Raw genomic sequence first — 23,441 nt, 5'->3', positions numbered from 1 at the left:
TGTCATTATTTTATGAATTTAGTCCTCAGTGATTTGGCAGTGTTTTTCCAGGAAACCACAATTTTATGACAAACAGGCCATAAATATGAGACAAAAATCTGGACATTCTACAAAAATCTGGACAGATGAGTGGTATGGTGCTGCTACACTACATATATTTTTGTGTTAACCAATGCAGTGCCGTGAATGGTGTGGACCCATTTCATCTACTGTCTTGGTACACATAGTGAAGTGAGGAGACAAATTTCCACAAATGTTGGCTTGTATACAACCAGACGTTTAGACAAACACAACAGCAGTGAGTCACTTTATTGATGTTATACTAATGCTGTTTTTCAGCATTCCTTATGAATCAGCAAATTAAATTACAAGAAAAGAATGAGTGAATATTGAAAATGTGCGAGCATTGCAAAAACAAATTACTCTGCACTCAAGCACTGAACAAAGTGTATAAATAAGAAAGTATATGGAAGTAAAATGTATCTATGTGAATATGGGAACTTTGTCTCTAAAGAGAGGGGATGTAAAATATATATACTGTGTTTCTTCAAGAAACCGGTGTCTAAAGTGTAGTCAGTTTTATTTACTTCCTTTTTCTGCACCACTCTGTGTGGTGCACTCAGCTTGCTAAATCATGCCCCCCCCCATTACTGGAAATATATCCCATGCATTTAAAATTCAGCTGCTCTGTAGAAATCAGTTTACCCACACTGACACCACTGGAACTTTAAGTTAAACTTTGCCCTCAGTGACATCACTGAAGGAAAGCACTGGATGTGTGCACACACTAATGGATGTACCACTGAGTATGTGAAGGGTCACAACTATTAAAGTCTATGAACATACTCTGACATCTTCTTTATGAAAATGTCACCAAAAAGTAAAACTATGTGGGGAGTCACAATTACAAATTTTACAAAGCTTTCTATTAAGAAATGCCTCACATACACAGGAACATGCATTGAATTGAAAGCTTTGACACACACACATCCATTAACTATTTTAGATTATGCACCAATAAAATCCAAGATAAAAATGCAGGGTAATAAAGTAAGAAAAAGACATTGGTGATTCCCCATCTACCTGTTAAAAAAAGGAATTTAAGGAATGGGTAGTGGAAATCATTTGAGAGTTATTAGGAAAATAAAACTTTCTTCAGAAGTTACAGCTAGTGAGTGGGACAAAATAAAAGTGGAGTTTAAAAATATGATAGAAATAAAAAAATATATATAGTTAAGAAGTAACAAATTATTTAGCGGGTCTCAGAAAGGTTAAAGTATTACAGAATAAGGGGAATCCCTCAGAACAAGAGGCACAACTGCAGTGCTCTAAAGAAAAAATTATGGAGCATAAGGATAAAATGCATGAGCTTAGAAAAACTGCTGTTAAGCAACTGTATTTTGATAATAACTCACGAGCACAAAAACTCTTAGCACAAAGACTAGGGCAACAAGAGGTAAAAAGGTTTCTGATCAAACTTAGGGAGCCTTAACAAGAAAAATAACCAGATATCCTGCAGCAGTATTAAGAGATATTTTGGAATTTTTTTATAAAAATTTATGTAAAGCTGAGGAATGTGGAAACCAAGAAAAAGCACAAATGGAAATATTTATGGAAGGCTTAAGTATGTTAAGGTTAGATAGCGGTAGATGAAGCTCAACAATTAAAGGTCAAGATAGGAGGAGATGAGATAGAAATGGTGACCTAAAATCAATCTGCAGGAAAGTCTCAAAGAATTGATGGTATTCTTGTGAAAGTTTAGAAGTTAGGAGAGAAGAAAGTGATAAAGATCTGGAAGGTTTGGTTTAGCAGTATTTTAGAAAGAGGAGAAGCACCAACATCCTGGAAGAAAGCTGTGGGAGTACATATATAAAGACAGCTAAGACTCATCACAGCCAGCTTCATATAGCTCTGTTATATTTTTAATCCAGGATTACAGTGTGTTTATGTTTATAACAGCTAAAAGAATGGCAATGGTGTTGCTAAAATTGACAGACATAGATTAATGTGGTTTTGTGGGGGGCAGGCAAACATCTGACAACATTAACAGAACAATGATTATCCAGAGGGAAGTATAATGTAAGAAAATACCACTGTTTTTAGTGGGTAGTGATGTGCAGAAAGCACTTGACAGGGAAAGCTGGCATCTTATGAGTAAGGCAATTAAAGCTTTTCCATTCTCTAATATAATTATACATTTAATTAGGAGGATATATAAGGGATCAGAGGCAACAATTAAAGTGGGTGGGTTCCTCTCTGATAAGTTGTATCTGAACAGAGGAACCAGGCAGGGTGTTCTCTTTCCCTTTATTCTTTGTTAAAAAAAAAAAAAATCTCTTTATTGACATTTCTTAAATAACATTTCCATTGAGTTCAACACCAAGAATAAACATATCAGACCAGAAAACAAAAATAATTTGCTAACAGTGTTAAGTTCTGTTATCACATATGATTAGCAAAAAAGTTGAGAAAAATATTAAATCATTCAATAAACTATATACATATATACTGCTTGCCAGTAAAACAAAACCTATTTATGCTACACTTAGAGCCACTGGCAAAGAAAATGAGGGACTCAGAAATTGAAGGATATAATTGGTATGGTAATCAAGAAAAGTTAACTTTACTTGCAGATGATATTATTTTGCACATGATAAAAACAGAAAAGGATATCTCAGTGTTGTAGAACTTTCTGAGACAGTTTCAAGTCTTTTGGGGATATAAAATAATGAAATAAAACAAAGGCTAAAGCTCTAAACTATGTACCTACATGGGACTTGGTTCAGCAATATCCATATTTACGGGGACACAAAAAGTCTGGGTTAAAAGGATTCTGTTATGGCAGTTAAGGATCTGTGGGAAGAGACTAAAAAGATGAAAAAAAACAGACACATCTGAAGGTCTTGTTTATGTATATGGATAGCAAGATAAAAACAGTGAAAATGCTTTTAGTCCCTTTAGTTGTATATACACATCAGACATATTTTTTATCAACTAGAGAATACTGCTGTGTTTGCTTGCACTGTTTTATCTTGGATGAATATTGTCTGTATTTTTCTGGATTTGGAGTTTTCTGCTTATAAAGGATTTGCCACCTACCAAGCATCGCTTTTGTCTTGCAACAGCTGCCTTTTATTTTTCATTGTTTGTAAGACTCTACCTGTTTTCCTTGTCAGATGGTAAAACATTAGTTGCAAACACAAGCTTCATAGGTTTGTCAGTGGAGCTGGAAAAAACAAAGAATTTCCTATGGAATTTTTGTAAAGAAACTTGAGGGACTTTATAAAACCTGTCAGGCTTCCTGAATGCTGGAGGATGGGAATCAAGGGAGGTCAAAGTGCATGCAAAAGCATCCGAGAAGACTGCCAAGACTGGAGGAACAGAAGAGATCGAAGCCCATACCTTTGCAAATTACAGTATCCCTTTATTTATTTATTTTTGGACATCAGTTATCTGTTTTTAGTCCCAGTCAAAGTGCTGCATCATTTTATTACAGTTTTCCTTGGTGGGGGATCCAGGAAATAAGGTAAGTTGGCTAGAAGAATGGATTTGTAAAGAATCTTTGTCAGAATCAGATTCCTCCTCCACTGCAGATGTTGTCTCTTTTGAGTGGGGAGGGGGAAAGAAGATGAAAGGAATGTAAAAGGTTTCAAAGACAATATTGCCTTATACGGGTCCTATTACCTGAGCGAACGTTTAGGTTAGCGAATACCTAAATGTCGATCTGGTAATAGCGAAAGCAAAAAAACAAGAACGGCCGATTTAATGCAGGGAAAGAATTCCCTTGGCCGTTATGTGGATTTTGCCTCTTTCCCCACTGTAGAGCGATCTCGGAGTTGGTATATTTAGTTAGGGGGTGGGAGGTACAGTCCCCCCACTTCATTTTGGTTTAAAATTTTTTTTTTGTGGCTGAGGGTATTCATTCCCTACGTTAAATAGGTCATTCGCTAACCTAAACGATCGAGCAGGTAATACAGACGTGCCTTATATTGGCCATGTGAGAACTCCATGCATTTTTTATTTTCCTAAGACGTCTGCACTGGGGAAACATTTTTAGTTGTTGGCTTCTTTTGCTTAGGGATGATGATTGCTGTAAAGACGTGTGCCATGTCGGAACCCTGGTGGACCTTAAACAAAGCACCAGGCACCTCTTCCCACACATGAATTTGGGGAATGCCCTCTGATTCTTCTGAAATAATCACTCTTGGTCCCCCATTCTCAACCATTTCAGTACAACCAGTCTCATCAGATGTGTGAGAACCACAGACTATACAGGTAACTGGCAGAGTCACTGTGGTGGATGCCTGAAAAGGAATTGGATGTACAGTAGATTCCTGAAGCATCTCAGTGGGTGTATCCCAATCAGACTGCGTAGCAGATTGTTCAGGCCTGGACTTTTTCAAACTCTTTTTTTTGGCATGAGTGGGACGTTTGATGCCGAGGATTCCACCATTTTGAATTTCATGCAGTGCTTCAAACACTCGGTTTCTAAATACGTATTTAACAAGGAAAGAAGAGTATGGAGGAGCTTAGGAACAAAAGACTGACAGATCTGGCACTTTCTGTAACTGTGTTCAGCCCCTAGACAAAATAAGCACTGGGAATGGAGGTCCTTGTAAGGCATCAGCCTACCACAGCCACCACTTCCCTCTCTCAGTTAACTTTAACAAATCTTTCAATGGAAATAGAACAGAAAGAAGGTAACCCAATGGAAGACTTATCTGGATAAGTGTAGGCAATGGTAGCAGCCAACAACACAGAAAGCAAAGCAAAGGGAGTGAAGATACTGTGATCGCACTGGCAGCAAGACAGGCTGGGGATCTTGTGTGCTCCGACATCCGCTTATGTACCCTACATTTATGTGCCTAGGTCATATGCTAGCGAGAAAACAGGTTACCTCAAAGAGATAACCCAACAGTATTAGTATACTGCAACAATGATCTAAGGAAAGACGACATTAAATACTCAAATTATTACATAAATAAAAGTATTAGTGTATCACTTTACACCACATCTCTGAAGCACTAACATGCAAACTTGAAACACACTTATGCAACTAAGAAAGTACAGTTGTGTACACTTACCATAAATGTAGATGTGCGAGTGTATTCACTGTTGCAGTCATTATATTTGGGTTATCTGCTTGCAGGTAGCCCTCAGTCGGCCTGATTAACAAAGTCTTGGGTCCTGCGTCGATTGCTGTCCCTTCTTTCATGACGTCAGGTCGCCAGGGGTATAAAACATTCAGCCGAAGCCATTACATCAGTTTTTCTTGCCCCAAATGTCAGGTGCCCCCCCAATGGGAAGCAATTAAATATAAAAGTACAAAGATATACTTCCAACAAAAAAGCAAATACACCAAAAAGCTTTTAAGCATAGCAAAGGAAAGTAGAGGTATAGCCATAAGAAGTTAGGGGGCTGGATGGAGGGTAACCAGGACTGCAACAGTGAATACACTCTAACATCTACATTTATGGTAAGTGTACACAACTGTACTATGTTCTTCTTGTTTCACTGTTGCAGTCATTACATTTGGGTAGATTCCCAAAGCTATGGTTGGGAAGAGGAATTTAGATAGCATTAGGACCAGCTATAAGACCCTGCAAGACTGCAGTGGAAAAGCCAGCTCTGGATTTAGAGAAAATTGGCAAATGATAATGCTTGGTGAAAGTATGTACAGAACTCCAGGTAGAAGCTTCTAGGATGTCCCTGGTAGGGACGCCTCTGAGAAAAGCTGCAGAGGTAGATGCAGCCCTGGTGGAGTGAGATCTGATCCCCTGGGGGATAGGTTTTCCATGGTGCTTTTAGCAGAAATTAATGCAAAAGCCTATCCATTTAGAAATGGTTTGCTTTGAAATAGCCTTTCCCTCTGCCCCTGTAGCAAATGCCACCAGCAGTTGTTCAGATTTCCTTTGAGGTTTAGTCCTGTCCAAGTAGAATTCAAGTTGTCTGTGCGCATCTACGGAATGCAGTATACATTCCCCTTTGTTCTGTGGATTGGGAAAGAAGGTTGGCAAATGAATGGACTGATTAAGAACCACACTGGATACCACCTTGGGCATGAAGGATGGATTGGTTCTGAGGGACACCCTGTCCGCATGAAAGATGATGAAAGGCTCCACTGCCATAAGGGCCTGTAATTCAGATACTCTTCTAGCTGAAGTAATTGCTAAAAGAAAAGCTGTTTTCCAAGAAAGAAATTTTAAGTCTGCAGTAGCAGCTGGCTCGAAAGGAAGTAGAGTGAGTTTCTCCAAAACCAAGTTAAGGTTCCAGGCTGGGGTTGGAGCTCTCCTGGGTGGTCTCAAATTTTTGGCCCTTCTGAGGAACTGCTTGAGCAGTGGATGAGAGAAGAGGGGAGGTTCTGTGTTATAATGAGCTGACATGGCTGAGGCATGGATTTTAATGGAGGAAAAAGACAGGCCCTTGTGAAGCATCTCAGTTAAGTATTGTAAAATCTGTGGTAAATTGGGCGCTGCTGTGCTCATCCCTTGAGATTGGTTACAGGCACGGAATCTTTTCCATTTTTCAGCATAAGATTTTCTAGTACTAGGCCTCCTTGCCTCTAAAATTATATCCATCACAGATTTACTGAGGGATGGTAAAGGAGAGATTAAGTAATTAGCCAGGCTGCAAGGTTCAGTGTTAGAAGCTGAGGGTGCAGAATTTGGTTCTCCTGCTGAGACAACAGGGAAGGAGTCTGAGGCAGGTGCCATGGGGATAACCGTAACACACTCCGTAGGAGGGGGTACCAGTGTTGGCGTGGCCAGTCTGGAGCAATCAAAATCATCCTTGGTTTGTCTTGTTTGATTTTTAGTAGTACTTTGGAGAGCAGAGGCAGAGGGGGGAAGGCATAGACTGATAGGTTTTTCCAGCTGAAAGACAGAGCATCCACTTTCCAGGCTTGTTTGTGGGGAGTCCTTGTGCAAAATTTGTCCAATTGGTAGTTCTGGGGAGAGGCACACAGGTCTATATCTGGGCTCCCCCATTTGCTTGTCACCATGTTGAAAATCCTTGGTTCCAGTTTCCACTCGTGTGGGTCCATGAGGTTTCTGCTTAGTCCGTCTGCCAGTGTATTTAATTTTCCTGGCAGGAATTGAGCTTGTCGGTGCAGCTGGTAGCTCAAGGCTGTGTTCCACAATGCCATGTCTAGTCTGTAGAGGGGGTAAGAATGTGTACCCCCTGCTTGTTTATGTACCACATAACAGTGGTGTTGTCTGTCTTTACCATTAGTTGTCCTGGATGAATGTGGTCCTTGAAGGCTGTCAGAGCATTCTGTACAGCTAACATTTGACTTGGGTTCCATTTGCCCTGAATGCACTTCCCTGCCAGGTGAGCACCCCATGCATAGTCTGATGAGTTTGTTGTTAGGGTATGGGCGGCAGGGGGTTGTGTGAAAGGTAGTCCTTTGTTTTGGTGGCAGGCCTCTGCCCACCAAAGGAACTCTAGGCGTAGGCACTGTATGATAGGAATTATTGCTTCTAGATCCTGAGAATGTTGACACCAAAAGCTTTTTAGACACCACTGTAGTTTCCTCATATGCAGTCTTGCATATGGAATTAGAAGAATGCAGGAGGCCATGAATCCCAAGGCTTGCAGTATTTGTCTTGCAGATAGCAGGGTTTTTGTGGCCACTTGTTTGAAGTAGGTTGTCAAATGAATTTGTTTTTCTGGCGTGAGGTAAGCCATCTGGGAAGTTGTATTCAAGCTTGCTACCATGAATATAATTTGTTGACAGGGTACCAGGTGTGATTTCTTTTCGTTTATGGTTTACCCCAGACAAGTTAGAACCCTTTGTACAAAGGCCAGATGATTCAATGGTATGTCCTGGCTTTCTGCCTGAATTAGACAATCGTCCAGATATGGGTATATTTGAATACTTATTTGCGTGCAAAATTCAATAACTGGAGCTAGGCACCTTGTGAATACCCTGGGCGCAGTAGATAAGCCAAAGGGCAGTGAAGAGAACTGATAGTGCATGTAAGCCTGCTTTGAAGCGTAGGTATCTTCTGCGAGATTCCCTGATTGGGATGTGCAGGTATGCTTCTTTTAAATCAGAATAAACAGAATCCTGGTCAGAAGATTCATAAACAACTTCAGTCCTAGGCCTCTTAGAAGGGGGGGGGGGTTTGGCAATCCCTGATTAGAGTTATTAGATCTTCAGCCATTCTTATCATTTGTTTTTTAGGCATAGAGGCCTGAGCATGTGGCCTGGGCGTCGGTCTTTTAGGCATGGTTCAAGATTTAGGCCTAAGTGAAGAAGGAGGCGTCGGTTCAATATGCAAGTCCATATGCCTGTATACACCCTAAGAAGCTGGTGCCTGCACAGCGGCTCCAGACCCATCCAAGGTAGAGACATCCGCGGGTTCCATAGTTGAAGCATCTCGTGGCATACCGGACTCCGAATGGGTCTCAGTAGAGGCCTGCAAATCAGAAGTAGTGGGCATCAGGGGCTGCGAAAGCGCCTCACTGAGTACCGGCGAACTGGCGACTTGCTTAGGAGAAGCATCATCAGCAGTTTTGGACCTCGGCGGACTGTCTCTGCCTTTATCTTTGCATTTTTTCAGAATCCCAGTAGTCGGATGGCTAACCGACGACATTTCTGGATAATTAAACCGAGAACCGAAATATTTAGAGGCGAAAGTATACCGATGACGGATAGTGCTCTGATTAAATACAGCAAAAAACCGACAGCAAGGTACGTCGTGGTCAGGGCCTAGGCAAGGAATGCAGTACGAATGAAAATCTTTATGAGGTATTTGCTTTCCACAAGTAATGCAATTATTAACTTTTACTGACATTGGTACGAAGCAAGAAAAAGTTTCCCCAACGGGGTACTTAGCTTTAGTTGAAGACTTAGGTTCTGAAACTCGAAAATGAAAATTTCAGGAATCGGCCGACCGACACTTGCGAACTGTTTCTGCTTCGGGCACCGCACAGCAAGAATGACTGATGTAATGGCGTCGGCTGCATGTTTTATACCTCTGATGACCTGACGTCATGGAAGAAGGGACAGCAACCGACACAGGACCCAAGACTTTGTTAATCATGCCGACTGAGGGCTACCTGCAAGCAGATAACCCAAATGTAATGACTGCAACAGTGAAACATGAAGAACATCTAGCTGGTGAACAATTCTTAACATCTCAACCTGCTAACGGGTGGTACCCAGTCTGCTTTACAGGATGCCCGTAATGACCAACTGTGGACAAGGAAAGCATTGTCCACTGCAACAAATCAGTTAATTCTTACTATTTTACATGTTTCATAATTAACTAATGTTGCATATTAAATACAAGATACTGCAGAACAATTAATTTGTAAAACAAAGTTCATTATAAATAAAAAAGAAAAGAGCATGTAGTATGTGCATGAGCTATGTGCTCAAAATAACACTGCTGACAGGCTCCACACACTATATATATATATATATATATATATATATATATATATATATATATATATATATATATATATATATATATATATATATATATATATATATATATATATGTATCATATAAAATCAGTACATCTAACCCATAATTTGGTGAGAAACACAGGGAATTATGTTTAGCTGTATAAAAAACGTAAACAAAAGTAGCTTGGTATTGTTTCTTAAGAAAAGCAACCTACTGTCACAATTGCAAGGGCAGTAGTCTAAGTGGAAGGTGAATTACAACACAACTTTCACTGAGAAGGATTCCCAGTAGATGCAGGTGGTAGTACAGTGTATACCGGATCTCTGGCAATCCATCATCTGGACTTTGTCCTATCAGGACTCTCTGTTCATTCTTCTTTTACTCTTTACTGCAGCTCAGATCACATGGATGTTATATCCAACTTCAAGTCAACCACCCCTTCCATCTAGGATGATGTAGTTCTTAGTGTCAGATGACCAGTACATATTTACATGCATATTACATTCTTTATTAAGAAGAGATCAGTGGATAAAATTGTTATTCTGCATTAAACATGGTGAATAAATTCTACCCTGATAAATGTGTCTCTCATCAATGAACACTAGTCTTTAAGATGACTTGTTTATGCTGGCAGCTCTGGAGACTGATGACTGTGGATGCTGAATAACCAATGGTAAATTCTAATGCAACTGAACTCTTTACTGTTGCTAATGAGCAATTAATTAGCAGCTTAGGAATTAAGACTTTAAAAGAGGTGATGTCAGTTTGGTTTCTGGGATCCCAGAGTGGCTATTTTAACTTTAGGTTTGTTTTTCATTTTTTTACTTTGTGTGTGCATTACATACATACATACAAATATTTCAAGCACGGGCATTAATGTCCTTCTAGCTTGCCAGTATACCAAAGAGTACAGTTGTGTACACGTACCATAAATGTAGATGTTCGAGTGTATTCACTGTTGCAGTCATTACATTTGGGTTATCCTGCTGGCAGGTTGCCCTCAGTCGGCCTGAATTCCAAAGTCTTGGGTCCTGCATCGGTTGCTGTCACCTCTTCCCTGACGTCAGGTCATCAGGGGTATAAAAGATGCAGCCGACACCATTTTATTCAGTTTTTCTTGCTCCAGATGTCAGGTGCCACCAAAAGGGTAGGCTAAATTTATGTAAATATAACATACATGCACCAGAAATAAGCTTTACCTTCATCTATAAGCAAATACACCACCTAGGTTGTATAGATTAGAGAAGTAAAGTTAAGTTCCAGCAAAAATAAGGGGGATGGCGGGAACCTGGACTGCAACAGTGAATACACTCGAACATCTACATTTATGGTAAGTGTACACAACTGTACTATGTTCTTCGTGTTTCACTGTTACAGTCATTACATTTGGGTTGAGTCCCAAAACTACAGTGGGGGGGGTTGGAGCTAAACAGCATTAGGAGCGGCTATGAGGCCCTGCAGAACTGCAGTGGCAAAGCCTGCCCTGGATTTAGAGTAAAGAGGCAGATTGTAATGTTTTGTAAAGGTATGCACTGAACTCCAATCCAAGTAGCAGCCTCTAAAATGTCTTTGGTTGGTACTCCCCTGAGAAAGGCTGCAGAAGTGGCTGCAGCTCTGGTTGAATGTGGCCTAATGCCCTTAGGCACTGGTTTGCCATGCTGTGAGTAGCAGAAACAAATGCAGTGACCTATCCACTTTGAAATAGTCTGCTTGGAGATAGCCTTTCCTTGTGATGCTGTGGCATATGCCACTAGTAATTGTTCTGTCTTTCTGAAAACTTTAGTTTTGTCCAAGTAGAATCTAAGTTGTCTGTGTACGTCCAAAGAATGCAGAATTTTCTCCCCCTTGTTCTGTGGATTTGAATAAAAGGTTGGCAAATGAATAGTTTGGTTAAGGGCTACACTGGATACCACCTTAGGCATAAATGTAGGGTTTGTTCTCAGAGACACCCTGTCTGGATAAAAAATGATAAAGAGTTCCACGGCCATGAGAGCCTGTAGCTCTGAAACTCGTCTTGCAGAAGTTATTGCTAGAAGCAGAGCTGTTTTCCAAGATAAGAATTTTATATCTGCAGTAGCAGCTGGCTCAAAAGGAGGTAAGGTGAGTTTTTCCAAGACATAATTGAGGTCCCATGCAGGTATTGGTGTTCTCCTTGGAGGCCTTAAGTTTTTGGCTCCTCTGAGGTACTGCCTTAATAAAGGATGAGAAAAGAGTGGTGGCTCTGTATTGTAATGAGCCGAAATGGCAGAGGCATGGATTTTAATTGATGAGAAAGATAGGCCTTGTCCAGCATCTCAGTTAAGTACTGCAAAATCTGAGGAATATTTGGGACAGCTGTATCAGTTCCTTGAGCTTGGTTCCAAGCGCAAAGCCTCGTCCATTTCCCAGCATAGGATTTTCTAGTACTAGGCCTTCTGGCTTCTAAAATGACATCCATCACAGTTTTACTGAGAGGTGTGGTTTGTATGGCTACATTATCCGCCATGCTGCCAGGTTTAGGGTCCTGAGTTGGCTGTGCAGAATCTGATTGTTTTGCTGGGACAGTAGATGAGGTATTTGAGGTAAGGTCCAGGCTGGGCATTGGGACAAGTTCCTTAAGATCGGATACCAGTACTGGCGTGGCCAGTCTGGGGCAATCAGAATCATTTTTGGTTTCTCCTGCCTGACCTTTAGGAATACCTTGGGGAGGAGAGGTAGTGGAGGAAAGGCATATACTGATAGGTTTGTCCAGTTGAAAGATAAGGCGTCCACTTTCCAAGCTTGTCTGTGATAAGTCCTTGTGCAGAATATTTTTAGTTGATTGTTTTGAGGGGAGGCAAAGAGATCTATGTCTGGGCGTCCCCATTTCTTTGTTATCATGCTGAAGACTTGTGGATCCAGGTGCCACTAGTGGGGATCCATGAGGTTTCTGCTTAGTTCGTCTGCCAGAGCGTTTTCCTTTCATGGCAGGAATTGTGCCTGCAGATGAACTTGGTAAGTCAATGCTGTGTCCGATAAAGCCATGGCTAGTCTGCACAGGGGATAAGAATGAGTGCCCCCCCTGCTTGTTTATGTACCACATGACCGTGGTGTTGTCTGTCTTTATCAGTAGTTGTCCCGGATGAAGTAGGTCCTTGAAAGCTGTCAGGGCATTTTGAACAGCTAGCATCTCTTTTTGATCGATATGTAGATGCTTTTGGTTTGTGGACCAGGTGCCCTGAATGCCTCTTCTTGCTATGTGTGCCCCCCAGGCATAATCTGATGCATCCATCGTTAGGCTCTGCCTGGCTGGGGGTAGTGAGAATGGCTGTCCCTTGTTTTGGTGACAAGCCTTTGCCCATCATCGAAACTCCTGTTGCAGGCAGGGAATTAGAGTAATCACTGTTTCCAGACTGTGGCAATGTTGCATCCAAACACTTTTTAGGTACCACTGAATTTTCCTCATATGCAATCTTGCATATGGAATTAGTAAGCTGCAGGATGCCATGAAGCCCAAAGCCTGCAGAATTTTTCTTGCAGATAACTGGGCCTTTGTTGCCATTTCCTTGAAATAGGTAGTCAGTTGCCTTTGTTTGTCTGGAGTGAGATAAGCCATCTGGGCAGTTGTATTTTAAGCTTGCACCCAGGAATATTATCTCTTGAGAGGGTACTAGTTTTGATTTCTTTTTGTTGACTGTGTACCCTAGGCATGTTAAAAGTTTTATCACAAACGTCAGATGCTGTAGTAGAATGTCCTTGTTCTCTGCTTATATGAGGCAGTCATCCAAGTAAGGATATATTTGTATTCCTCTTTGTCTGCAGTAAGCAATTACTGGTGCCGGGCACTTTGTGAAGACCCTGGGCGCAGTAGATAAGCCAAAGGACAGTGCAGAGAATTGGTAATGCTTTGAGCCAGCCTTGAATCTGAGGAATCTTCTGCATGTTTGTCTGATTGGGACATGCAGGTATGCCTCTTTTAGGTCTAAAGCCACGAGCCAAGCCTTGCTGCCCAGCATGGGCAGAAGCTGCTGTAAGGTCAACATTTTGAATTTTGGAATATCCAGGAAAGTGTTTAGAATAGATAGGTCCAGTATTGGTCTCCATGGTTGGTCCTTTCTGGGTACCAAGAACAGTCTTGAGTAGAATCCTTGTCCCTGCTCTTGCTGAGACACTTGTTGAATAGCCCTCATGTCCATGAGGGCTGCAACTTGTTTTTGAGCCTCTGCCATTGATTTTTTGGCAGGTCTGGCCAACCGTTTGCCCTTGGTAGGGTATGGAAATGAAACTTGTAGCCGTGAGACACTATGTCTAGAACCCATTTGTCCTGGGTTATAATGTGCCAATTTTGAGAAAAAAGTGCTAGTTTTCCCCTAAGGGTGCTGCCAGAAGATAAGTGCTTGGTGCAGGCAGGGGGAAGTCATTGGGACTGTTTCCTGTATGATTGTGATTTGTCATCTCCACCTTTGGAGGTAGAAGCACTCCACTGCTTAGGCCTGTAGGATCTTTGCGGCTGTGATCTGCCTCTAGGGCGTCTGGATCTGCCCCACTGAGGTCTGTCTGAGACTGGAAAGTACCAATTCTTTGTAGGCCAGTGTCTGCTAAATCTAGGTGGCTGTACCTGTAAGAAATCCTTGACAGTTTGCATAGATTTAGCTTTGTCTTCCATTTTCTTTAACACCTCTTCTGCCTTAACACCAAACAAGGTATCATGTTGTAAAGGAGCATCTAATAATTTTGCTTTAACATGGTCAGGCAGATTTTGTTCTTTTAACCAAGCATGCCTCCTAATGACAGAACCCGTAACAGCGGCCCTGCAGGAGGCCTCCAGATAATCAAAACCACATTGCAAAGTATGCTTTCCAACTTGTTCAGCTGCATGCAATAAATCCTGTATTTCTTTGTTTTCTGCACATTCAGAATTTGCCATCATTTTCTGTTTAAGCAGTGTCATGATATATTGCTGATATTTGAGCATATGAAACTGTCAATTTAAGCCCCTTATAGCCAAAGTAGTAGATGTGCAAATCTTTTTTCCCCATCTATCCAGAGCCCTAGAATCCCTATCAGAGGGGGTAGGGTTTTTTGCAGTAGAAGCCTTGACCCTTTTGGACCCTGAGAAATAGTTTCTGGATCTGCAGTAGGGTTTTTGAAATGGAATTTATGAGAGTCAGGGACCCTGTAGTATCTGTCCAGCTTAACAGGAGCTGTAGGTAAAGAGTCGGGGGTCAGACTGGACTCCAAGAACACATCATCTACAATGTCCAACACAGGTGGAATAGCTAGAGGCCTGTGTTGAGGAAGTAAAAGTAAGTCTCTGAGCCTTTTCGTAGATCCTGAAAAATCTTGGCTCTCCCAGTGGAAGTGCTCCCTCATGGTATGCAAGGTTTCCCCGAAAGAGTAGTCCTCGGGAGGAGAAGCTGAAGGAATTGATTCCTCATCATCATAATCCTCATAGGGGGAAGAGAATATTCCTGATCAGAAGAGGAATCAGAAGAAATGGAAACCTGATCTGAAGATTCATAGTCTGTCTCTTGCCTAGGCCTCTTATCAGGAGGGGGATGGGAACCCCTGATCAAGGTAATTAAGTCTTCGGCCATTTTGAACATCTGTTTTTTGGGCATGGAGGCCTGTCCTTGTGGCTGGTGAACTTGCTTCTTTGTCTTTAAAGGTGTTTTAGTCTTTGAAGTCGGTTTAATATATAATTGTTTAGGTCTGAATACACCCTCAGAAGCCAATGCCTGCTCAGTGGCTCCGGACCCATCTGAGGGAATAACCTCCGAGGCTCCAATACCTTGAGTTTTCTGCGGCCTGGCCAACTCCACGTGGGAGTCGGTAGTGGCCTGCGACTCTAAAGTAACGGGCGTCAGGGGCTGTGAAAGCACCTCACTGAGAACCGGCGACTTGCTTAGGAGAAGCTTCGTCGTCGGTTTTGGACCTCGGTTGCCTGTCATTCCTTTTCTTTGCATTTTTTGTGAACTGGCTATCCGACGACATTGTATAATTAAATATTCGCCCAAAATAGCTTAATGCAAAATCGTACCGACTCTTAATAGTGCATTGGTTAAATCTAGCACAAAACAGACAACTAGCAATGTCGTGGTCAGGGCCTAGGCAAGGAATACAGTAAGAATGAAAGTCCTTATAAGGTATTTGCTTCCCACAAGAAATACAATTATTAACTTTTTCTGACATCGGTCTGGAGCAAGAAAAAAAGTTTCCCCAACGGGGTACTTAGCTTTTAATAAAGACTTCGGATCTGAAACTCGAACATGAAAATCTTAGGAGTCGGCCGACCGGCACTTGCGAACTGCTTCTGCTTTGGGCACCGCGCGGCAAGAAAGACTGAATAAAATGGGGTCGGATGCATCTTTTACACCCCTGACGACCTGACATCACAGAAGGGGTGACAGCAACCGACACAGGACCCAAGACTTTGGAATTCAGGCCGACTGAGGGCAACGTGCCAGCAGGATAACCCAAATGTAATGACTGCAACAGTGAAACACAAGAACATCACTTGTTCCCATAATAAGTATCAAGACTGTTCTTAAAAGTGTCTAACTACTACTTGCTTTAATGTAATTTGTTAGTCTGTTCCATGCATCGGCTACTCTGTCAGACAACTACACTTCTCATTCCTATAGAATCTTCTACATAGGTTGTCTGATGATTCTCTACTACTTTTTGTTAACCCCAAACATTCCCAGAGGTAGTTGTCACTAAATGCTCTATATACCTGAATAAGATCTCCTCTTAGATATCTGTAAGAGACACTGAACAAGTTCAGATATTTTAGTCTTTCATAATAGCTTAAATGTTCACATTCATGGATACCCTTGGTATATTTCCTTTGTACTCTTTCCAATTTACTCATGCTTGTTTTCTTGTAGGGTTTCCATATTGTTATTCCATACTCAAGTTTGAGTCTAATGTAACTAACAAACAATGACTTCATTATTTTTTATTTCCTAGACTTTATAAATCTTTTTTATACAACCTATAGTTCTATAACTATCATTAACCAATTAGATGATATAATTAGAAAAATGCATAGCTGAATCTACCCATATACCCAGGTTGAGTCTACAGTTTAAATCACTGTGTGCTGTATTAAATATTCACCTTTCAATTTATGCCTACCAAATCTCATATGCTTAGTTTTTGATGTATTTATCAGCATATTATTCTCCTGTGTCCAAATGGTCAATTTAGTCAAGTTATTTTGCAGACATTCCTTATCTGTAACACATGTAATCAGTTTATCCAATTTCAGGTCATCTGCATGTAGACTGTAGAACACCTCAGATGAAAAAAATAGGTCTGAAAGATAAAATCTAAACAAGTTAGCCCTGTGGGGCACCCTGAATGTAACCAAAGATTTTGCCTGTCCACTTTTCTAATTTCTCCACATCTTTTGGGTTTCTAATACCATGATGGGAATGGACCCATTCCTAAGTCAAAGTATGATTAAAGTTCATGAAATTAGTATTGTTTCAATCTTTGATGTCAGCCAAAAGTGCTCTTCGCAGCACCCGCAATGTGCCCAGTAATGACTCCTGGAATTCGTATGGGGTAACATGGATTGGTAACATATCTAAATATGCTTGTAAATTCTTTTTTATAAGAACCGTTGCTCCTACTACTACTGGAACTGTCTGGGTATCTTTCCTCCACATTGCTCTCATTTCTGTCTGCAGATCCTGGAATTTTATGACTTTGTCTCCCTCTGAACGCAAGACACTATAGTCACTGGGTGTGGCACTTTCAATGATCAATGCTACTTTTGCCTTCCTTTCTTGGACCATTATATCCGGTTCTTTGGCATCTATCTTTTGAACTGTTGGTAATGGGTGATCCAATGTGACAAACTTCATCATTTTCTATGATGCTTTGTTGGTCATGTTTCCAGTGTTTTTCAGCCACTTCGATACCATAATGTTTGCACAACCCCGAGTGCAAGAGTCTCGCCACATTATGGCTTTCAGTATACAGTCCTTCTGCCATTAGTGTGTCACAACCAGCAACAAAGTGTGTGACTGTTTTCAATTTGGTTTTACAAAACCGATATTTGTCTGTTTCTCCCAAATGTTCAATGGACTTTGTAAACCACTATCTTGGGCTGCCAATATTAATCTTTCATTTCTTGGTTTGAATTCACCTCTCCTTAACCATTCCTGCATTTATTCTTGATCAACATGAGGCTCCACCAGAAGTTTTCTATACTTGCAACTATATTTATGCTTTTTTCCACATTTCTTACCTTCTCATCTGGTCCTTCACCTTATATTCTTTATTTTGCTTTTTGGCACATTCAGTTGCTGCCTGGTTTTTATCTATTTCTGGTTTGATTTCCATTCCTGCTTGACGTCGATATGCTTCTGCTAAATTAAGCAGTGACGTCATCTTAGATTTATTCTCCTCATGTTTCAAAACTTTCACTAGATTTGCATCTTGTGAGGTCAGTAGATATGTGAGGAGTCTCACGATTGCAGATCCATACATGCAATCAATTTCAAGGAGGCCCATCCCTCCTTCGGAACGGGGAATATATAACCTTGGTATACACTGATTTTTATATATCATTTGGTGAGCATGAAGCATCCTTCTTGTTTTAATATCTAATCTATCCAACAATTTTTGGGACCAGTCAATCACTCCAAAACTGTACGTTAGGACAGGAAGAGCAAATTGATTTATAGCTTGGATCTTGTTCCTAGATGTCAATGCTGTTCTCCGGATTAATTTAAGTCTTCTAAAGTATTCCTTACTGAGTTTTACTCGCATTTGTTCACATTTTATTGCTGATCCTTCATCAATTCCCAAGTATTTATACACTCCCCTCTTACTCAAGTTCTTTTATATCACATTCTTGTCCCAAACTGATGTTTTCCTGGTGTTGCAGTTTTCCTTTTTTAAATGTTGCTTTAGCACATTTATCAAGACCAAATGACATTCTAATATCATTTGAAAAAGTTTTGACAACTTGCAGCTGTGCTTTTAGTTCTTCATCTGATGAGCTATACAGTTTTAAATCATTGACAAAGAGAAGATGAGAAGTCTTAGACTTTGTTGTTTTCTAGGAGCCAAATTGCAGCCATGGGCAAAGCTGTTAAGTAAACAGCTTAATGGATTAATGGCAAGGTAGAATAGCAATGGTGACAGAGAGTCACCCTGGGATATTCCCCTTTGAATTTTTAATCCTGGGATAATAATCTGCCTTTATCATGGCTTAATTGCAAAGTGGTCTGTCATTGTTTCATTGTTACTGTAATGTAGTCAATCAGTGTAGGGTGCATCTTATACATTTTAAGCACTCTTTTATCCATGAAAGTGGGATACTATCAAATGCTTTTTTCTAGTCAATCCATGCCATACTTAGATTCTTCCCCTTTTTACAGTTCTCCACTATAACCTTATTTAACAACAATTGATCCTTTGTTCCATATGACTTTCTTTTACTACCCTTTTGTTCTACTGCCATAATTGAGTTTTCTTCTAAATGACTATAAACTCTGTCAGCGTCAATTCCTGTGTACAGTTTATACGTCGTCGGAAGGCAAGTTATTGGTCTATAATTTTTAGGGTAGCTTGCAGGTTCACTCTTAAGTAAGAGCATTGTTTTGCCTGTTAGCCAGTGTGGTGTCTGTTCAGGATGCACATATAAATAGTTCTTACTCATGGCTAAATTCTTGTACAAAGATGTTAATATTTTTAACCAAAAGTTAAGTACTGCATCTGGGCCTGGGGTTTTCCAGTTAGAGGTTTTTCTTAACTTTGTTTCAATCTCTCTGGCTGTTATTTCATCCCATTTCATATCCTGCACCTTTAAACTTCTTATTCTTTCTTTTACTTCTTCTATCCATTTAGCATCTTTGTTATGTTCCACAGGATCTTCATAGATACTTCTCCAAAATATATCTGCTTTCTATTTTTTTGGCGGACATTCAATTCCTTTTACCTTATTTCCCAATGCTCTATAAAACTTTTTTGGGTCATCAATAAATTGCTTATTTTGTCCTTTTGCCTTATATTTATCTGTGTCTCTTCTAAGTTTTTCCACCTGTGCTGAAATTTTTAGTTTATCTGCGATAGTGCATGATAGATCCTGATCTGTTCTAATACGGTGCATTGCTTTAATCGCATCTATCTTTCTTAGTATTTTTGTTGATCTACTCCCTCTTCTATAATCTTTTAACAGTGTCACTTATTGTCTTAATTGCTTTATAATTTTCTCTATTCGATACTTCCATGATGGCATTCGATTTCTCCCCTTCCATTACCTCACTACCCTGAGCTCTTGTGGTAGAACTTTATCAGTTATTAATTTAGCTGCACAGTAATATATCTTGTTTAATTCTGTTATATCACATGGGTCTCTATGAACAGTCCTAATTACTGTGTTCATTTGTGTGATCAGACTTCTTACTTTTTGGGTTTAATTGACCTTCTGCAGTCTATTTCTCTCATTAATCTTAACATATCTATCCATGTCCATTAAATCAAGCAACTCTTCCCTTAGCTCATTTTCTTCCAAACTGAGGGCACATCTCTTGTTTTCTGTTTCCTGCAGGCATTCTATAGAAAGTTCTACAGCACCTTCCTGTGGCACATTCTCTTCAATTTCATCCTGTGTCATCTGTTGCTCTGTCATATGGGAACTCACTGGCCTACCACTCCTCAACATTGACTGCATCAGAGTTTCCACAGTTTCCTGTTCCTTTCCTTGCTGTCTAGCTTCAAGCGAACGTTTATACTGGTTTCCTGTGAAAGGCTCCAAAATATCTTGATATGGCACCTGACCAGTTGCTTCCTGTTCCACTGGTTTTCCCTTAATTTAGATATCCATTGCTCTATCTTGTTATGGTGCTTTCTGCATTCGATTTTCTACACTGAATCCTTCTCTCTGTAGCTGCTCCATAACCTCAATTTCTATTTCTTTGACTTCTCCATTACTAATCTCTTTTTCTACTTTTCCTCTTAGTCTTCTTATTTTTTGTATTGTAAAGCTTTCCATATCTGGATTCCTTTGCCTGTATTTCTCTTCAAATATCTTTGGTGCTGCTCATTTTGTTTTGGCTAGTTTTGTTTTCTCCTTTGCATAAATATTACATCATATTAAATCTCTTTTCCTTTCCCTGTCCATATTTCTTCTTCAGATGTCTCCTGATCTTCTTGCTTTTCCTTGTCTGATACACTTGCTGTATGATACTGGCCATGTCTTATTTGTAAGCCATGCAGTATCCATCTTATCAAGAGTAAATCAATACCTAGTTGTACTAATTTATTTATCAGTGTTATGTGTATGACCCTGTCAAATGCTGTAGTTAAATCTATATAAACTGCGTCACAGTAGAATTTTTCATTCATAGCTATTATATTGTTATAGAACATCATGGTGGTAATAGATACATTTTCAACATATGCATGCTGATATATGGTTTCAAGTCCCAGTCTATCCAGTTCTGACAATAACTTATCCAATACTAACTTCTCCATTATTTTTCCCCAACATGAAAGTATACTTAAGGGTCTATATGACTCTGGGTTTGTCCTACTCCCCTTTCACTTAAAAACAGGTTTAATAAGCACGTCTCCAATTTTGAAGAATATCCCCATATTTATATGACCTAGTGAATAATAGATATAATGGTACTGTAAGTTACTGATTAAATGTTCTCAAGTCATTACTAATTCCATCTCCTCCCTGTGCTTTGTTTGGATCCAGTTTGTGCAGATGTCACTAGCACAACTTACCACCCCTTTTGTGGAGCCAAACTGTTTTGCATAAGATTTTGTAAATATATCTATAATCTGTTGTGCCTGAGAATAAATTTTAGAATCTCCACACAGTTTATCAATTTGTGTGTCTTTACTCCTTCCACATCTTGTGTATCTATGAAAAGGTTTCCTATTATGTTTAATATGTTTATATAAATTTTCTTCAAAATGTTCTTGATTTTGTCTCACACTATGCTTAATCTGTTTGTCCAGCTTGTTTATTTCAGTTTTCAAAGTTGTAGTTCAACCTCTCTTCCATTTCTTATATTCTTTGTCTCTCACCCTAATCAGATGTATTGTTCTTATGGAAATACATCTGTCTGAATGCCTAGATCCTGATGTTAAACATGGTTTTGATTTTATGCACTCAAACAATTTCTCTTTCAAAACTTTCCACATTCCATCTGCAGCTTTTCCACTGAACACCTCACTCCAGTTAGTTTTACATAGTGACTGTTTTGCTTCCATATAATCTGTAATTAACCTTCTGTTCATGGACTTAAATTTCAGTTTGGCAGAATTATCTAGCAACAAATTAACCTTTATAACCCCATGATCACTGCACGTCAATGGTGGTAAAACTTGACTTGACATTATAGTAATTTCTTTGGGAACACAAAACATTTATACCCTGACAGAACTGGTTTCCAGTTATTGTTCTTTAACCATGTTTCACAAACAATAACAACATGAATCTTGTGGGAATGTCATAAATTTTCCAATAAAAAAACTTTATTATTAATGCTCCTAGCATTAACAACCATCAGAGAGGCATCAAATGTTGCTATCTGTGGGCTGTTAAATTTTCGACATGGCAAAAATCCTGCCTAGTGTTTGTGTGTTGGGAGAAGAGAGGAGAAAGTAGATTATGTATGAATCTCCTTTACCCAATATTCATGGCAATCCCGGCAGTAGGGAAACCACATATTAAATTTCTATGACGTTACTGGCTAAGGTAACTTTAAATTCTTTCTGATACAAAGTGCAGTGACTTTAAAGTCAATTACTACCTACAGGGTATCCAGAATTTTTGGCTGGGCTGAAATGTGACAGCCATGGGCACTGCAGTTACTTCTAGTTCTCTCTCTCTCGTTCTCTCTCTCTCTTACCTCCGTCCATTTTTCTGTTTGTAGGCATTCCTATGCTTACTCCTGTTTGCTAGAGTCCTCACAGTTGCAGATAAGTACCTAGTTGGATTTTTGGTTAATTTTTTTGTTTATTTTGTGCTGTTTGGGGTTAATGTCAGTGTGGGAGACTGACTCCCCATAAAGACCGCCACAATAAGTGTCTTTTTTGCCTAGGTGCTGCTCACGACCATACGTCCTGTTCAATTTGTCAGGCGTTTGTCCCCAAAACTCTTCTAGTAGGCTTTCTTCCCTTCCCTTGTATCTTGAGAACCAGCGTCTTAAGTTTCTTGCTGCAGATACTATGGATGGAACTTCTTTCCTTTGGGGACACAATTTCTAGGATGCTGGAATTTTTAAAGTGGGATTATGCCCAGGTTTCAAATATCCATAAGAGATACTATGAGTTACTGCAGATGGAATCTCCTAAACCTGCGGCCATTCCTCCTATCTTGCCTGCTTGATTGGATGATTTTTTTTCCAATGCCTCTAAAGTGCTGGATTTTCTGCCCCATGATCCCAAGAAGTCTGATAGGTTTACTATCAGTTTTGCATATGGAGATGCTCTGCAGATGGATAATTCGAAACTTAAATGTTGAATTTCCATCTTGCGCTGAACATCTCCTGTCAAAGTTTATTTCAGTGAATGCACTGTGCATTCTCTGATACAAACTCGATGTACTGTACAGAGATCGTGGTATAGTGTAGTTTGAAAACTCATCCATTTCCTCACTGTAGTGCAATCTCGGAGTTGGAATATATAGGTAACAGGGGGTGTGGGTGTGCAGGGGGTGCCTGCACCCCTACAAAAACATGATATGAGGTATAGGAGTGTCATTTACATGAGCTCCTACACGGACATCACATGATCTTTTCGGACACAATGTCGAATCTGCTGACTTCGATCAGCTGATTCGACATTGTGCTGTGGTAGTGATGTTGATTTTCATTGCTGTGATTCGTAGTTGCGAACAGCATTTATTTTGCTCTTTGCAAAATTGATAGTAAACCCTCTAGGTATGTCTTGGCTCTTCTTTCTCAGGCTTCCAGACTCAGAGTAAATCTTCTGCTCTTCCCTTGCTTGGGAATTCCTTTCAGGTAGTTTTTCATTCTATGAAATGTAGTTATGATGCAGCAGATGCCTCTTTCAGGACTGCTGTTT

The 23,441-nt window shown here is 40.1% G+C and overlaps 1 protein-coding gene across 4 annotated transcripts in view; it reads right to left on the bottom strand.

Annotated features, from left to right (window-relative positions):
* Positions 1–23,441, bottom strand: part of LOC122790444 (breast cancer anti-estrogen resistance protein 1-like) — an 829,901-nt gene that overhangs the window by 94,163 nt on the left and 712,297 nt on the right. The window lies entirely within an intron of this gene.

Source organism: Protopterus annectens, chromosome 16.part0 (assembly GCF_019279795.1).
Source record: "Protopterus annectens isolate FY-2018-M chromosome 16.part0, PAN1.0, whole genome shotgun sequence".
NCBI classification, from domain to species: Eukaryota; Metazoa; Chordata; order Ceratodontiformes; family Protopteridae; genus Protopterus; species Protopterus annectens.
The sequence above is the reverse complement of the archived record's forward strand: the minus strand, read 5'-3'. Positions and strand labels throughout refer to the sequence as shown.